The sequence below is a fragment of the Podarcis gaigeae genome (genome assembly GCF_964106915.1).
Source record: "Podarcis gaigeae genome assembly, chromosome: 9".
Taxonomy (NCBI): Eukaryota; Metazoa; Chordata; class Lepidosauria; order Squamata; family Lacertidae; genus Podarcis; species Podarcis gaigeae.
Genome location: NC_139685.1, coordinates 16684668 through 16700421, shown reverse-complemented (window position 1 = coordinate 16700421; position 15754 = coordinate 16684668). Strand labels below are relative to the sequence as shown.

The 15754-nt window shown below is 43.8% G+C and overlaps 1 long non-coding RNA gene across 1 annotated transcript in view; it reads right to left on the bottom strand.

The window, feature by feature from the left end:
* Positions 1-1001: 1001 nt before the first annotated feature.
* The window catches only part of LOC310852181, a 110531-nt gene continuing 95778 nt past the window's right edge, over positions 1002-15754 (bottom strand). Inside the window, exon 3 of the long non-coding RNA XR_014568014.1 lies at positions 1002-1070. This is a non-coding gene — a long non-coding RNA (uncharacterized lncRNA). The remainder of the gene's footprint in view (positions 1071-15754) is intronic.

Sequence of the window (15754 nt, the reverse complement as noted above, 5' to 3'; positions counted from 1 at the left end):
CTTTGCCCCAACCTGGGCCGGTGGTATTATAATTGCGCCACCGCTTCTTGGCCACTTGGCTTGGTGGTGTGATTTGGGGCTTTGTTTTTAAGCGGCAGCACAATGTGAGGAACCCCTCTTGCTTCGCACTGCCAAACACCCGCCCTGTTGTTAGGATGGTGTCTGGCCTTGCTTTGGACTTTGGTTGGTCACCTCTTTTGGGACAGGTGCTGGGTAGGAATTTTGTCCAATGTTACAAATTGGCAGTGGCCACTTGGTTTTTGCTCTCAGCAATAGTCACAACTTTGTAAGGTTTGGCGGTTAGGCATTGGTTTAGCAGAATGTGGGGAAGGGAGGTGCAGCCATCACCTGCCCCTCCATTTCATGGGGTATTCCGTTAAAGGCATCCGGGGGTCTGGATCTCGTACAACACCTGGGGAGGGGCTAGGGCCATGCCAGGACCCCCGGGAACCCCAGGGGTGAGCTCCAGGCAATATACATGGATGGCGCTCCCTCTGCTGGTAGTTTACCCTTTGCAAGCTCCCTGCTGGGTGGGCAGGAGCCAGTTATAGTCATTAGATACCAATGCCTAAGCCAATACCAGTCACACTTGTGTATTCAATAAAGTTGAGGCCTAAATTTGCCCATTAACCTTTAAACTAAATTCCGTCTCCTTGGTGTCTTTATTTCCATGGGCGGGGGTTTGGGGGCTCAACGCACAAACCTGCTTCTTGAAAACTAGCAGAATCTAAAGGAAGTTTAGTGTTCATTTCCGTGTTATCTGCTTCCAGTAAAATTCTGCTTGCCACCATGTCAACACAGAAAACCATGGCATTTTCTGCACTGTCATTTCAAGCGACAAAATTTGGGGTGGTATTCTGGCATACAGTTCTTTCCTGTAATTTGAAAACTATCAAGACATGGCAGTATAGCTGTAGCAAGCCACAGTTCCATAATGCAACAGGTAATGTAGGACTGTACGGTCGATACACATCTTGCGTGGGGATTTCATTCTGGAGACGGTTGTTGTTGTTCAGTCGTTTAGTCGTGTCCGACTCTTCATGACCCCATGGACCAGAGCATGCCAGGCACTCCTGTCTTCCACTGCCTCCCGCAGTTTGGTCAAACTCATGCTGGTAGGTTCGAGAACACTATCCAATCATCGCGTCATCTGTTGTCCCCTTCTCCTTGTGCCCTCCATCTTTCCCAACATCAGGGTCTTTTCCAGGGAGTCTTCTCTTCTCACGAGGTGGCCAAAGTATTGGAGGATGCAATATTTTTCTTTACAGCATTGGACTTTCCTTTCGCTTCCAGGCATATCTGCAACTGAGCGTCCGTTCGGCTTTGGCCAAGCTGGTTCATCAGCTCTGAATCTACTTGTACTTGTCCTCCTCTCTTCCTCAGTAGTATGTTGGACGCCTTGCGACCTGATGGGCTCATCTTCCAGCATCATAACTTTTATATGCCTGTTGTCTTTGTGCATGGAGTTTTCTTGGTAGGGATACTGGAGTGGCTTGCTGGTTCCTCCTCCAGGTGGATCACATTTGGTCAAAACTCTCCACTATGACCTGTTCATCTTGGGTGCCCTGCTCGGCATAGTTCATAGCTTCTCTGAGTTATTCAAGCCCCTTCGCCACGTCAAGGCAGTGATCCATGAAGGGGCTGGAGATGGTGCATATATGCAAAAAACAACAACGTATACTCAATGTGTATACAGTCGTGCCCCGCAAGACGAACGCCTCGCAGGATGGAAAACCCGCTAGACGAAAGGGTTTTCCATTTTGGAGGCACTTCGCAAAACAAATTTCCCTATGGGCTTGCTTCGCAAGACGAAATGTCATGCGAGTCCCTGCGGGTTCCCCCCCCTTTTTCCCCCTTTTCCTAAGCCGCTAAGCCGCTTATCAGCTGATCTGCTAAAAGCCGCTAAACCGCTAATAGCGCTAATCCGCTAAGCTGTCAATGGGCTTGCTTCGCAAGACGAAAAAAACCGCTATACGAAGAGCCTCACGGTACGGATTAATTTCGTCTTGCGAGGCACCACCGTACTCAAACCAACCCATTGGAACTGGCTGCACACAACCATTCTTACCTTCCAAAGCTGGCACACTGAACAAGTCTCACTCCCCAAGCAAGGCAGATAGCTTTTAATTTCTCTGCCTTGCCTACTGGGCTCTGGGAGGCTTTTGTAAGATCTCAAGGGACCATCTTAGATCTTGTGCAAAATTACCAGAGCCCAATAGGCAAGTCAGAGCAAAAACAGCTTTTAAGCTCTCCAACTCGTGTGCATTTCAGTTATGTGATTTCAACTGGCTAGCCCTCAACAATGTAAAGTTGAACTCATGCAAGTTAAATGTGAGCAAGTTGCAAGTCGACTGTATTAAAGGATTGCTAGGATCCAGTACAGAAACACTAGCATGAATCTCTTGCCTCTCCCTTTTTTTGCTTCACCCATTATCTATTTTAGACTGAAAGCTCCTTGGAACAAGCAAAGTGTTAATATTTTCACCTGAAATTTGATAATTTCATAATTGCAAAGCCAGCTTTCTGCTATAGACTATCATCTTTAACCAGCCACAGTTGAAGAAATTCTACTGTATTGTGGCTTTTTCTGGCTTAGAATCTAGTCTATCAGTATTACTGCACTATAGATGTGATTTGATTTGGGGCATGGTACAGTTTGCTTACAAAACAGAGATTTAAAAGGTTCAAATTGAAAAGTCCCTACAGTCTACAAACCTTTTGTTCCTGTAAAGGTCTACCAACATCAGTGAGACAACATTAGAGCAAGTGATTTATGGACTGTGCCCTTAGGGATCTATCCTTCAGTGATGTGTGTCCTGAACATCCCCTATTAATGTCACTGGGGTGGAGCAAAGTGTTATTCAGTGCCAGCTTTGTCCTTGTATCTTTACGTTTATAGATAACACCTGACATCTCAGCCAACCGCTGGCAGGCCCATTTTAAAAATTACTTCACCCTCTGTCATGTAGTCCTTTCCTTAGTATAATAACCTATTTAGCTCACAATCGACTTCCACCCAAACTATCTTGTAAATTGCTTCAAAAGCCTCTGACACAGTCAAATCCAAGAGGACAGAGCGATATCTTGAAGCGACAAAACACTTCAAATGGCGCAATTATTTTATTAGAGAAATGGCTTTTTATAACCATTTTGGGCACCTTGCTGTCTCAGTATTCTATGTGGGTTAGATTCCCCAAAGAAAACTCTGACTTCCGTCACCGAGTGCACTATTGAATTGTCTAATATAATGGGGTTATTAGCCAGGATGACCTATTATTCAAAGCCTCCGGTTACTGTGGATGTGACTTGGTCACTAAGGGGGGTAATTATTATGGGATCTGTATAGCAGATCATTTCAGCTGCAAACAGGGTCATTTTGGAGCACCTTGGAAGGTGAGAAAGTGTCCATGGACAAGGAGATTGGAAACAGTTGCATTTGATCTAGTCTGAGCAAAAAGGAATGGAAAAGTTTGTCTAGTTTTCAGATTGGAACTGTTCAACAAAGTTGCCAAGGGGATATTGGCTGAGACTGTTTCCAGGTTGTGGGTGTAGCATTTGCACTTTAGCTTGAATACCTGGACAAAAAATACTAGCTTAAAAAGGTAAAGGACCCCTGGACAGTTAAATCCAGTCAAAGGCAACTATAGGGTTGCGACACTCATCTTGCTTTCAGGCCGAGGGAGCTGGCGTTTGTTCACAGACAGCTTTCCAGGTCATGTGACCAGCATGACTAAACTGCTTCTGGTGCAATGGGATGGAAACCAGAGGAAATGGAAATGCCGTTTACCTTCCCACCGCAGTGGTACCTATTTATCTATTTGCACTGGTGTGCTTTTGAACTGCTAGGTTGGCAGGAGCTGGGACAGAAGAAGAAGAAGAAGAAGAAGAAGAAGAGGAGGAGGAGGAGGAGGAGGAGGAGGAGGAGGAGGAGGAGGAGGAGGAGGAGTTTGGATTTGATATCCTGCTTTATCACTACCTGAAGGAGTCTCAAAGCAGCTAACATTCTCCCTTCCCTTCCTCCCCCATAACACTCTGTGAGGTGAGTGGGGTTGAGAGACTTCAAAGAAGTGTGACTGGCCCAAGGTCACCCAGCAGCTGCATGTGGAGGAGCGGGGACGTGAACCCGGTTCACCAGATTATGAGTCCACTGCTCTTAACCACTACACCACACTACACCACACTGGGAGCTCATTCTGTTACGGGGATTCAAACCGCCAAACTTCAGACTGACAAGCCTAATCCTGTTCCATGTCGGTTTTGCTGCTACTTAGGTCACATCCACCCCATACATTAAAGCACATTTAAAACAAATGCTTTCCCCAAAGAATGGAGGTTTTTGCTGAGGTGGTAAACTTGTGCCTGGACTGGGGCAACACAATCTTGCCCACAGAAAATTAGCATATTTGAAAGAAGGTTGGCAATTGGTTGCTCCTTGGTGGAACTTTCAGGCATATGTGGTTGCACATGCCTAGGATGGATTTAAATTTGTCAGAAAATAGTTTTCTGGCATTCCCCCAACCCTCCTCAGCCCTTTCTGAACTATTGAAGAATTCAGTTCTCCCAGACTAAATGGTCTCCCTCATTTCCATGAATTTTGTGTGATCCAGTTCTAATGTTATTTAATATATATATATTTAAGTAGAGAATGAGGGATGGAGACAAAGATAACAAGAGGGCCTGCTCCAGCTGGTTCCTCCCCTCCTGTTATTTTAGTCCTTTGAGATTGTAAATAATCTTGGGTGCCTTAGCAAAAAGGTCGTATATAACTGTAACCAACCAACCAACCAACCAACCAACAAACAAACAAACAAACAAACAAAAATATTATCTTAATAGCATTGAAGGAAGTGTTATGTACTGATGTTCTCACCCTGGGCCAGCAGGGGGATACTGTAGATAGTTTTCATTCAGGTCCACATATGCAAATAAGGGATTGAAAGTGACGTTCAGTGATTGGATAGTTACAGAAAGTGGTTACAGTTGCGTTGTAGTGGAGCTCTATATAAGCAGGCTGGCTGAACCCTTCAGTTCAGTTAGGTCTGGCCTGTGAATAAACAAGAGCTTCTTTGAAGAATCGCTGTGTTGTCTGATATGTTCACCCACAACTTAACAGGAAGTGCAGGCTTGGGTCCTCTTTCTGTTCCTCCCTTAGATCCCTGCTTCCTTCACAGACCAATACAGACTGACAATAGATTTTTATTCAACACAAAGTGAGCCAAAATTTTCTGAGGGGGGTTAATAAACCATTTGGCAAATATCTCTTTCCCAATAATGAAAACGGCTTCTCAATTTTTTTCCAGAGTATTTGAGGGCATCAGAATATGGGGGGAGGATTCCGATGCCCTCAAATACTCTCAAAAAATTTGAGAAGCCGTTTTTATTCCACACTACCAGATGCAAGTTGAGCAGCTTAGTGAAAACAAGGCTTGGATGTAACAGGTTGTTTGGGGAGTGGGATGGAATTTTGCAAACAATCTTTCATAAATACAGATGGGAGGAGAAGGCAAACAATACATTTTTTTCTCTCTGCAGAAGACTATTGGAATCTTGGGGACACAGGAAAATGTCTTATACCAAAGCCAGAACACTGGCCCATTGAGTTCAATACTATTGGCTCGGACTGATGGCAGGTCTCGAGGGTTCCAGGGATTGAATCTGGAACCTTTTCCATGCAGAGAATACTACCACTTTCCCTTCCTTGCTTTCATGCATTGATTTCTATGACTACTTCAATCAGGACTGCTTCTTCTGCGGTCGGCTTGCTATAAATATATTGCAAGGAACGTCCCTTATTAATGAACAAGTAATTGCTGAAGCTAGGCACATACCGCAGAATTAATGAGAAAATTGAATAATTTAAGTACCAGCTATTTAATAAATTGTATTGCCATTTTCATTACCAAGCAGCATTAATTTTACACACACAAAGTTCTTAAGTGTTTTTTTTTTTTTTTAATATATAGAGAATTTATGCTCTTGAATGCAGATATCAGAATTTTGTAGGGGTGGGGGATGTAAGCTGGCAGAGTGATGTCATTGGCTTTTGAGAATGTAAATATTCAATTGTGGCATTCAGCTGAATTGGACCAGACAGGTGATGGGAGTTGAGTGGTACACTAATTAGTCATTTCTGGACAGATTCCAATTCTACTCACGTCTCTCTCAGTGCCTGGCACAAAATAACATGTTTCTGCTTTTCTGTGGTTGTTTTTTTAAGTCACCTGTTAGATTATACATAGCACTATAGTGCAGAAGTTACCTTTAGTGACTACTAAATCCAGGTGAATTGTGAAAGGATTAGGAACTTCAGCAGTCCTTGTTATACAATGAGTTTTCTCAAAAGATGCTGGGCAAAACAGTGACAATGATAGCCAGGGGCACCTTTCCTTCTGCTGTCATCAGTGTTTACTGGTTTTGCTGTGCCTGCCTGCAGGCGGTGATACCACTCTGCCTGGCCTGCTGATCCTACTAAGCCTCACCCATCTCTCATGTCTGTGTTTCCACTTTGGGGCACAAGAGTCACCCCAAGTTATTTCCTTAACGCTTAATCCTATCAAGCAAAACTTGCCTCTTCTGTCAGTTAACCAACCAATTAAAACTATTAAACTGTTTTAAACGTTGCATCCTAAGGACAAAAATGCACACAACCACAGAAGGTTTTCATTTATTTGCAGAACACTGATGCCCAGTGCCAAAGGCTTTCTGGCGGTTCCCTCACTGAGAGAAGTGAGGTTACAGGGAACCAGGCAGAGGGCCTTCTCGGTAGTGGTGCCTACCCTGTGGAACGCCCTCCCAGCAGATGTCAAGGAAATAAGCAAGTATTTGACTTTTAGAAGACATCCGAAGGCAGCCCTGTTTACGGAAGTTTTTAATGTTTGAAGTTTTATCATGTTTTTAATATTCTGCTGGGAGCTGTCCAGAGTGGCTGGGGAAACCCAGCCAGATGGGTGGGGTATAAATAAAAATATATAATTATGATTATAACTAGCCAGTGCAGGGAAGCAACGTGGGAGAAAGAGGGTTTTCAAAGTGAATGGGAGCTTTTTTTTTTTTTTTCTCTTTGGGGATTGTGGGGGCACTGAGGCCTGATCTGGATTAGGACCACAGCAGATGGGAAAGGAGTAAGGCTCCCTTCCCCCATGCCTAGGCCCCCGGTGCTGGTTTTCTAGGGGGAAAACATGCCAGAATGCACCACGATTGTCTCCCTTGTTCTCTTATAATGGCAATGGTGCCCACCTCACAGGTGCCAGCAAGGGTGTAGCCTGGGGAGGACCAGGAGTGCCGTAGCGCTAGGCTCATGCCCCTGGCCCCCCTTGCTGAATGTCCGCATGGCCAGTGCTGGGAGGATGTGCCTGCCCAGGGCCTCATTGGCTGGCTGGGGACCCTGTGTGGGTGGGTGGACCCATGGACCCTCCATGCTCCACACCTGTCGAGTAGCAGCAGCAGCAGCAGCAGTGAGGGTTGAACTGGTTTTGTTTCATCTCTGCGCCCATTCCCTGGTCCTGTCTGTGGTGTGTGTTATCTGGACCCTGTGAAGGATGCAACACTGTCAGGTGCTGGAACTGAGTTCCAGTGAGTTCTGGCTGATAAAAGCCCTGCTGGGTCGCAATCAAAATTGCCCGCCCCTCACCCATTCTGGCTGTTTCTTTAAACACACACAAATAAATTCTACATTCAAAGACAAACGACATATTGACATATTAACCTGAAGGAGTGTCTCCACCCCCATTGTTCAGCCCGGACACTGAGATCCAGCGCCAAGGGCCTTCTGGCGGTTCCCTCATTGTGAGAAGTGAGGCTACAGGGAACCAGACAGAGAGCCTTCTCGGTAGTGGCGCCCGCCCTGTGGAATGCCCTCCCATCAGATGTCAAAGAGATAAACAACTACCTGACATTCAGAAGACATCTTAAGGCAGCCCTGTTCAGGGAAGTTTTTAATATCTAACGCTGTTTTTAACACTTGATTGGGAGCCGCCCAGAGTGGCTGGGGAAACTCAGCCAGATGGGTGGGGTATAAATAATAAATTATTATTATTATTATTATTATTATTATTATTATTATTATTATTTCTCATTTGGCCCCTAACAGACCTGTGCTTGGGTGTCTTTTAGTCCTATTCTATCATGATTTTATTAAACAACAACAACAACATTTTTACTAATCTGAATGCAGCAATGTGTCGTATTTTCAGCGGTAGTTCTTGGTACAATACCAGAGGACCTGTCTCTCCTGCAGATCAGAAAGAATGCCAGAAGCGCAAAATGCATTCCTTTCATTTAAAAAGCAAAACAGTGCTTTCAGTGTAGCTTTTTTCTCTCTCTTCAAAACAGAGGAATCAACAAATAGTTCTATTGAATTAATTCCAGCTAATAGGTCACACAGCACTCAGCACTGCTGGGCAAACAGGCAGGAGTGCAGACCTGACTCTGTGCCAAAGTAAGACCCGCAGGCCCTCCTTTTCCTAACCGGGCATATACCACAAGCATCGGCTGCCTAATCCACCCATGGTCAGTCCAGCTACCCACTGATAGCCATAGGACTGCCAGCATAGCTTGGGCAAACTTTATTTGCTAAAAGCCATGGGCCACCAAGAAACCTGGAAAGAAATATGTTTCGATTGACTGGACTGGAATGTGGTTTCACAATTTACCACGCATGAGATAATCTCCAACCCCATGTGCTGTATTTTGCGATACTAATTTATATCTTTTAATGGTGTATGCTTTAAAACAGAATTGGAGGGCGGGGGAGCCCTTATTGTAAAAAACTGGAAATAAAAGCTTTTACTTTTCTGTTTTAATCTTGCACTGCGCACAGCCATGTTCCAATGTTTGCTGAGCCATGAAACTCACTAGCCTTGACTTGTCTTTGTGTCTCACCGTATCTGCTTTATGTTGGCAGGATAAAAGTGGATAACCCCTTTAAATTTCTTGGAAGAAGAATCAGATATGATAAAGGTAAATGCTTGCAATGAACTTGTCTATCTAGACATGTAAAGTTGATCTGCATACTCTCCACCATTTCTCCAATTAAAATAGGGACATCCCATTCCATAATGATAATTTTACTATTTATAACCCACACATCTTACTGGGTTGCCCCAGCCACTCCGGGCAGCTTCCAACATATATAAAAACATAATAAAACATTAAACATTTTTAAAAACCTTCCCTAAATAGGACTGCCTTCAGATGGCTTGCGGGTCGGATAACTGATCATCTGTATTTTAAACTGCAATTTTAGATTACAAGGTATGCTTCTTAACTGTTGCTTTTATTCTCTCTCTCTCTCTCTCTCTCTCTCTCTCTCTCTCTCTGTGTGTGTGTGTGTGTGTGCATGTGTTTTAAATGCTTTTAATGCTGATTTTCATTGATAATTTTAATGTATATTTTATATTTGTAAACCGCTTAGAGTTTTATTTACAACTAATCTGCAGACAAATTTTGTTAACTAACTAAATATTTGTGCATGAAATGCTACTTCAAATTTCATACCTGTATTCATCTCTTCTATGCTTATCTTTGTTTTGTAATGAATGTCTCCCATGATTTGGCTAAGTATACTGGATGCTGAGAAGAACAAGAATTTGGTAGAATATGAATCACATTTAGATGACTGACTTAGTTCTGCATCATTTCTTGAAGAGCCAGATGACTTGGTTTAAGCTGCCCATTAGCATAACCACTCTTCTATATTTATGCATGACAATGCAAAAGATCTAGTGTGTTGGCTTCGTGTTGGCTGTTGTGTTCTAGGGCTACTGTTGGTCACTATATTCAGGGCCAGGTAGGAATTTGCCTAGAAGACATGTTGGCACCATCCTTTGGTTTTGCCTCCCCAATGCTTTTTTTCTGGGGGGATGCAAGGGTACGCATACCCCTAAACATTTTGTGAATCTAACGAGAGAAGAAACTAAAAATTATTTTAAAAATAGTTTATTCTCTAGCAGTGAATTGTCAGTTCTGTTGCTACTTCCTTTCCTTTCCCAGTGTTTCCTGAGTCTCAGACGGAAGTGAGCGTTTAATGTGTGAAACAGGGTGGGAATGTGGATGTGTGGTGTTTTACTGATGAAAGCAGAGGAATCGGGAAGATGTTAGTGCATACAACCTCATGCTAATGTGGAAGTTACTGTCAACTGTGTAATAGGAGGTAATGCATATTCTTTGGACTTTTTCTTTAAAAAATGTTTTTATTAACAGTTTCAACATAACAAATTATCAAAACCTATCATATTCATTATTTTTTCTCCTCCCCCCTCCCCCCCCAGAGATTTCCCTCAGCTCCTCTCTCTGATTTCTCATCACATATTACTCTCTGCATGTTATAAAGTTATACATATCCTTACATTATCTATCTACCATGTTATCAACTAATAAATTTGGGTATGCTTATTCAAAACCTGCCAAGGAGTCCAATTCATTTTGTTGTCTTTTTAGATAAATTGTAAAAAGCTCCCATTCTTCCTTAAAGTCACAGCTGTCCTTGTCCCACAATTTGTATGCCAATTTAGCTAGCTTTGTGTAGCTCATCAGTTTTTCTTGCCACTGTTCTTTCGTTGGGATTTCCTTACATGTTCTTTCTACTTTTGTCCATTTACTGTATTTATTTCCCCTGATTTGAACCATTAAATGGTGATTTTCTTGAGTCAAATTGAGAGTACCCCTAAACATTTTTTTTAAAAAAAGAAAGAAAGCACCATGCCTTCCTCATGGCAATTGCCATGACTCTGGCAGTTAAGGCATTGGGTAAACCTTAGTCTTTGGCAGAGGGGAAGTTGCAGCCTCTGCCAGCCCCTCTAAGGTGCAGGGGTATCACAGTAAAGGGATCAAGGAGGAGTTGCTTCTGTCCGGAAGCCCAGGTGGGGTGTGTGTGGAACATAGCACTCCTAAAGCTACATGCCCTGTTTATTCATTGCCAGTGGTCCTGGGAGGTGGGGGCACCTGGCTCACACAACACAAAATATCTAGTGTCTTGTAAGCCTGGACAGTGTTTATGGAAGTCCTGAGCTGCCCAGATGACAAGCCACCTTCTCAACCTTGCTGATGTGGTCCAAAGGAAAGCAGAGCAATACATTTGGCACCAGTCAAATACAAGGGTCACTGAAAGGGAGGCTTACAAGACGCCATCCAACAGCTTTAGGGCTACCACTCTGGATTTGTGCAGGGTTTACTCCTTAGCCACTTCTTATCCATATTTCTCAGACACATGGAAGCAGCTTTGCACATCTGACAACACTATGCAGTGACTCATGGAACAGCCTCTAGCCCTGCTTTCCAAAGTATTATGTTCTAAGTCCAGTTGTGGCAGATGGTTCTCACACCAGGGGTCATAGAACAACATTTACTTATTTGGCAAACTGTTAAATGCCCACATTTCCCTTCTCATACTTTTGTCTACAAATGGCTGAGTGCAGTGCAAAAAAAGCAGCGCACACTGGCAATTTCATTGTTAATGCAAATAGAACTCCGGAGACGATGAGAGAAACATCAGCTTCAGAGAGAATAATTGGCTCACTGTAGGGAGTTTGTGGATCTTAAATTGTTCTTTGCCTTCATCTTCAGTGGCCGTATGGTCCTGTTGGTAAATGCACACTGCCCCAATTTACTGGGAAAAGCACATACTTTGCATTTTATAATTGTACTTGAACCTGTCCCTGAAAGGAAATTGTCAAATGGGGGGAAAATTAGCATCTCAATCATGGATGAATATCAGCAAGTTAAAGAACAAGGAGCTTCAGAATTCATCAGGAGCACACAAGTTGGCTGTACAGAAATGATCAAATTGAATTGATGCACAAAAAAAATCCACTTTTAAGAAGCATTCATGGGTAAAATATTATGTGACTTACATACAAAACGCATAATGTCTCTTGCAGAGCGATGCATTATAAAAATGCAGCTCAGATCTATTTTGCACGTGTGATGATACAGAAGTAGATAATCAGAGCAAATTGTTTTTGTTTTCCAATAGTTTGCTCAGTTCGGTGAGGATATAAGCAGAAGAGAACCCCAGTTTCCAAACTGAACTAGAACACATTACAGTGGTATCTTGGGTTACAGATGCTTCAGGTTACAGATGCTTCAGGTTACAGACTCCGCTAATCCAGAATAGTACCTCAGGTTAACAACTTTGCTTCAGGATGAGAACAGAAATTGTGTGGTGGGGGGACAGCGGCAGCAAGAGGCCCCATTAGCTAAAGTGGTACTTCAGGTTAAAAACAGTTTCAGGTTAAGAACAGACCTCCAGAATGAATTAAGTTCATAACCCGAGGTACCACTGTAGTCTTCTGTGAACAAAATCAGACTCCCAAAGCCTTTTTCTGATACTGCTGGCCAATCTCAGTAGCTGTAACTTTACAGATATGGTGGAGTAACACAGTAGATTATACCAGCGTTAATTGTTCTGTTTCTTTCAAAAGGAACCGTGATTGAAGATAGGAAACATTTAATGCACGTATTTTTCACAAGGTGTTTAAACAATAAAGATTTTACAAGATTTAGAACCATGAAGCTATTAATAATGATAATAAATGCATCTCTTTAAGTTGCATAAATCTTTTTAGAAATGTGAATACCAGGTACATGGTTTTCCCTCCAGGATCAGGACCCTGTAGGCTGTAGAGGCACATTGTAACCCTTTCTTTTTCTACTGTGTCCTGCCCCTCCCCCAGCTACTATGGCCTGTATTACTAAGATGTGGATTGGTCCCTCCCAGATCTGCCTTCCTCGAGCAAGTGGGATGCCATGATGCTGCAATTTGAGTGCCAGTGCAGAGGGCTTGTGCCTTGCCTTAAGCACTCAGGATACATTAGCGATCCAGCTAGTGTACCATCAGTCTCAGATTTACTGTTGAAGACCTCCAGGATGGTTGTTCCAGGAATCTGCAGCACCAAGGCCAAAACTGGATGCCCCAGTCCAGGCAGCTCAGGACTCCCATAATAACCAAAATGGCTCTCCAAGCATGTTGTTGACCCAGCACATCATAACAGGACCTCAAGTGGCCAGGAAGACGGTGGCTTGAAAATGGGTTGTTGTTTTTTACATAGCCATTTCTTACCTTGGGAAGAGAGGGTGTTGCGGGCTTCCCCCTCCCACACACGCGGGGGCTGGCCTTTTGCCCCCGCAAGAAGAGGGAATCCCGCGGGCTGGGGAGGCGGGGCCTAGCCTATTTAAGGCCAGTCACGCCCGGGGACCGCCCTCTTTCCCCCCTTCCCAGCTGAGCGGTTTTCTTTTCCCATCCCACCCACCCTTTAGGCTTAGCTAGCTTTGACCTTGCTATGGACTTCGGTTGGTCGCCGCAAGGGGCCTGGTAGGAATTTTTCCAATTTGGCGCACTTCTAGCCTTTTGGTTTTTTCGCCTACCTCGTAGCAAACGTCACAACTTCTGCGGTGTTGGCGGTTAGGCATTGGCAGGGGGTTAATTGTTATGCAAATGAAGGGGGGAAGGAAGCGCCATCACCTTCCCTCAATGAAAAGGGTAGTCCGGTAGAGGACGCCGGGGGGCGTTGCCTTGTCCGAAACCTAGGGAGGTAAGGGCCTCCGGCACCCCCCCGAGCGGTGACACCCGTGGGATCCTAGTTGGTGTACTTCAACAGGACTCCCACGGCTTGTGGATAACCCTTCCCCGGTCTCCATGCCGGGTAGTCGATAGGAGCCAATGCCTAAGGCCAATACCTTTCAATTCTGTAATCAATAAAGTTGTGGCCTTTTTATGCCCATTAACCTTAAATAATGTGTCCAGTGTCTTCATTTCACATGGGGGAGGGGATTTGCCATGCAACTGCTTCCTTGCTGTGGTCAGATATTTCCTCTTGAATTCTAAGCTTACAGCAACCTTCACTCACTGCAGACCATTCTACTGCTGATTTGCAGGATGATTTCTAGGTGACTACTTTCCATAAATACCTCACAAGGATCTGTTTCATCTCCCATATTTGTTCTTTGGCAACTCCATGCGAATTCTGAGTGAGGCCACCTGCATATTATGAGTGAGATGTCGTAGATATGTGAAAGACACCCAGCTCTGCTTCTTTTCATCTAATTCAAGTGGAGGGAGTGCTCAGGTACTGTGTGGAAGCAATATTGGGCCAGAAGAGGATCAATAAACTGAAGATCTGTCTGGACAACAGAGATCCTGCTAGTTCATTTGCCTGAGTAGGTGGTGTTCAATCTGTTCAATGCCTAAAGTAAAAGGTAAAGGTAAAGGGACCCCTGACCATTAGGTCTGGGGTTGCGGCGCTCATCTCGCTTTACTGGCCGAGGGAGCCAGTTTACAGCTTCCGGGTCACATGGCCAGCATGACTAAGCCGCTTCTGGCGAACCAGAGCAGTGCACAAAAACGCCATTTACCTTCCCGCCGGAGTGGTACCTATTTATCTACTTGCACTTTTGATGTGCTTTCGAACTGCTAGGTTGGCAGGAGCAGGGACCAAACAACAGGAGCTCACCCCGTCGCGGGGATTCGAACCGCCGACCTTCTGATTGGCAAGTCCTAGGCTCTGTGGTTTAACCCACAGCGCCACACACGTCCAAAGTAGGCATCCCCAAACTCAGCCCTCCAGATGTTTTGGGACTACAACTCCCATCATCCTTAGCTAACAGGACTCCCGTCATCCCTAGCTAACAGGACCAGTGGTCAGGGATGATGGGAATTGTAGTCCCAAACATCTGGAGGGCTGAGTTTGGGGATGCCTGCCCTAAAGGATCAGCTTTGCAGTCTGGAGATGCTCAGTGGTCTGTCTTTGTAACTGGAGGGTCAACTAGCTGCTTCAACTAGTTATCTGCTTGACCTGGTATGCTAAGTACAACCTTACTTAGACAGAGAGAGTAGTCCTGTTCACAGTTTCATGCATAAGACATCCCCATGTTTTCTTGGATCAGGGCTGCACTTTTAGCCTCATTCTCAGACATCAAGGGTGGCATTCAGCTAAGTTGTATTTAGAGTAGTCTCTTGAAATAAAGGAGCATGACCAAGTTATGTCCAAATATTATTAGCCCCCAACTCAACATGACCAATAATCAGGGAGAATCAGCAACATATGAAGGGTACCACATAAGCTACCCCTGCTACAGAGCATCTTTTTCAAGATCGTAAGTAAATAAATGTACTGTGAAGGGAAACCACTGGTTCAAATAAACTGTTTGGCAGGGCCTTTTTCTTTGGGGTCACAGCAGGATGAGAAAAGGTTAAAGAATCCTGAGATTGATTTCCCGAAACCCCACCCTGTTGCTGCTATTTGCATTTCTAAAATGACTTCACATTGCACCTTGAAAAGGATCTGTTTCTTCGGCGGAAGAAGACTGGAAGAAATTCAAAGACTATTTACAGAAATATTGTAAAATTAATGAATGCTAGAACAATGTTGGATAGAAATTAAGCGGTTTCCAGCTGTAATGTTTTAAGAGAATATGGAAAAAAAAAGGTTTAGAAGCAGGTTAAAATTTATTGATAAGGATTTGCTGAACTAACAATCTGAATTGGAATACAAAAAAGGGAGGTATGAGGAGGTCTGGGAAATAAGTTAATGGGAAATAAGTTATGAAAACTTTGTGTGTTTTTAATTATTTTTATTTTTGTATTTTTGTTATTTTTTTCTTTTTTCTTTTTGATTTTTACTGTATTAATATTGAAAACCTTAATAAATATCTTTTTTTAAAAAAAAAAAAAGAAAAGGATCTGTTTCTTTGTTAGACGATAGCTCTGGCCATAGCAGAGAAATTGGTGGTGGCATGTTCAGCTTCTTCCTTCCCATTG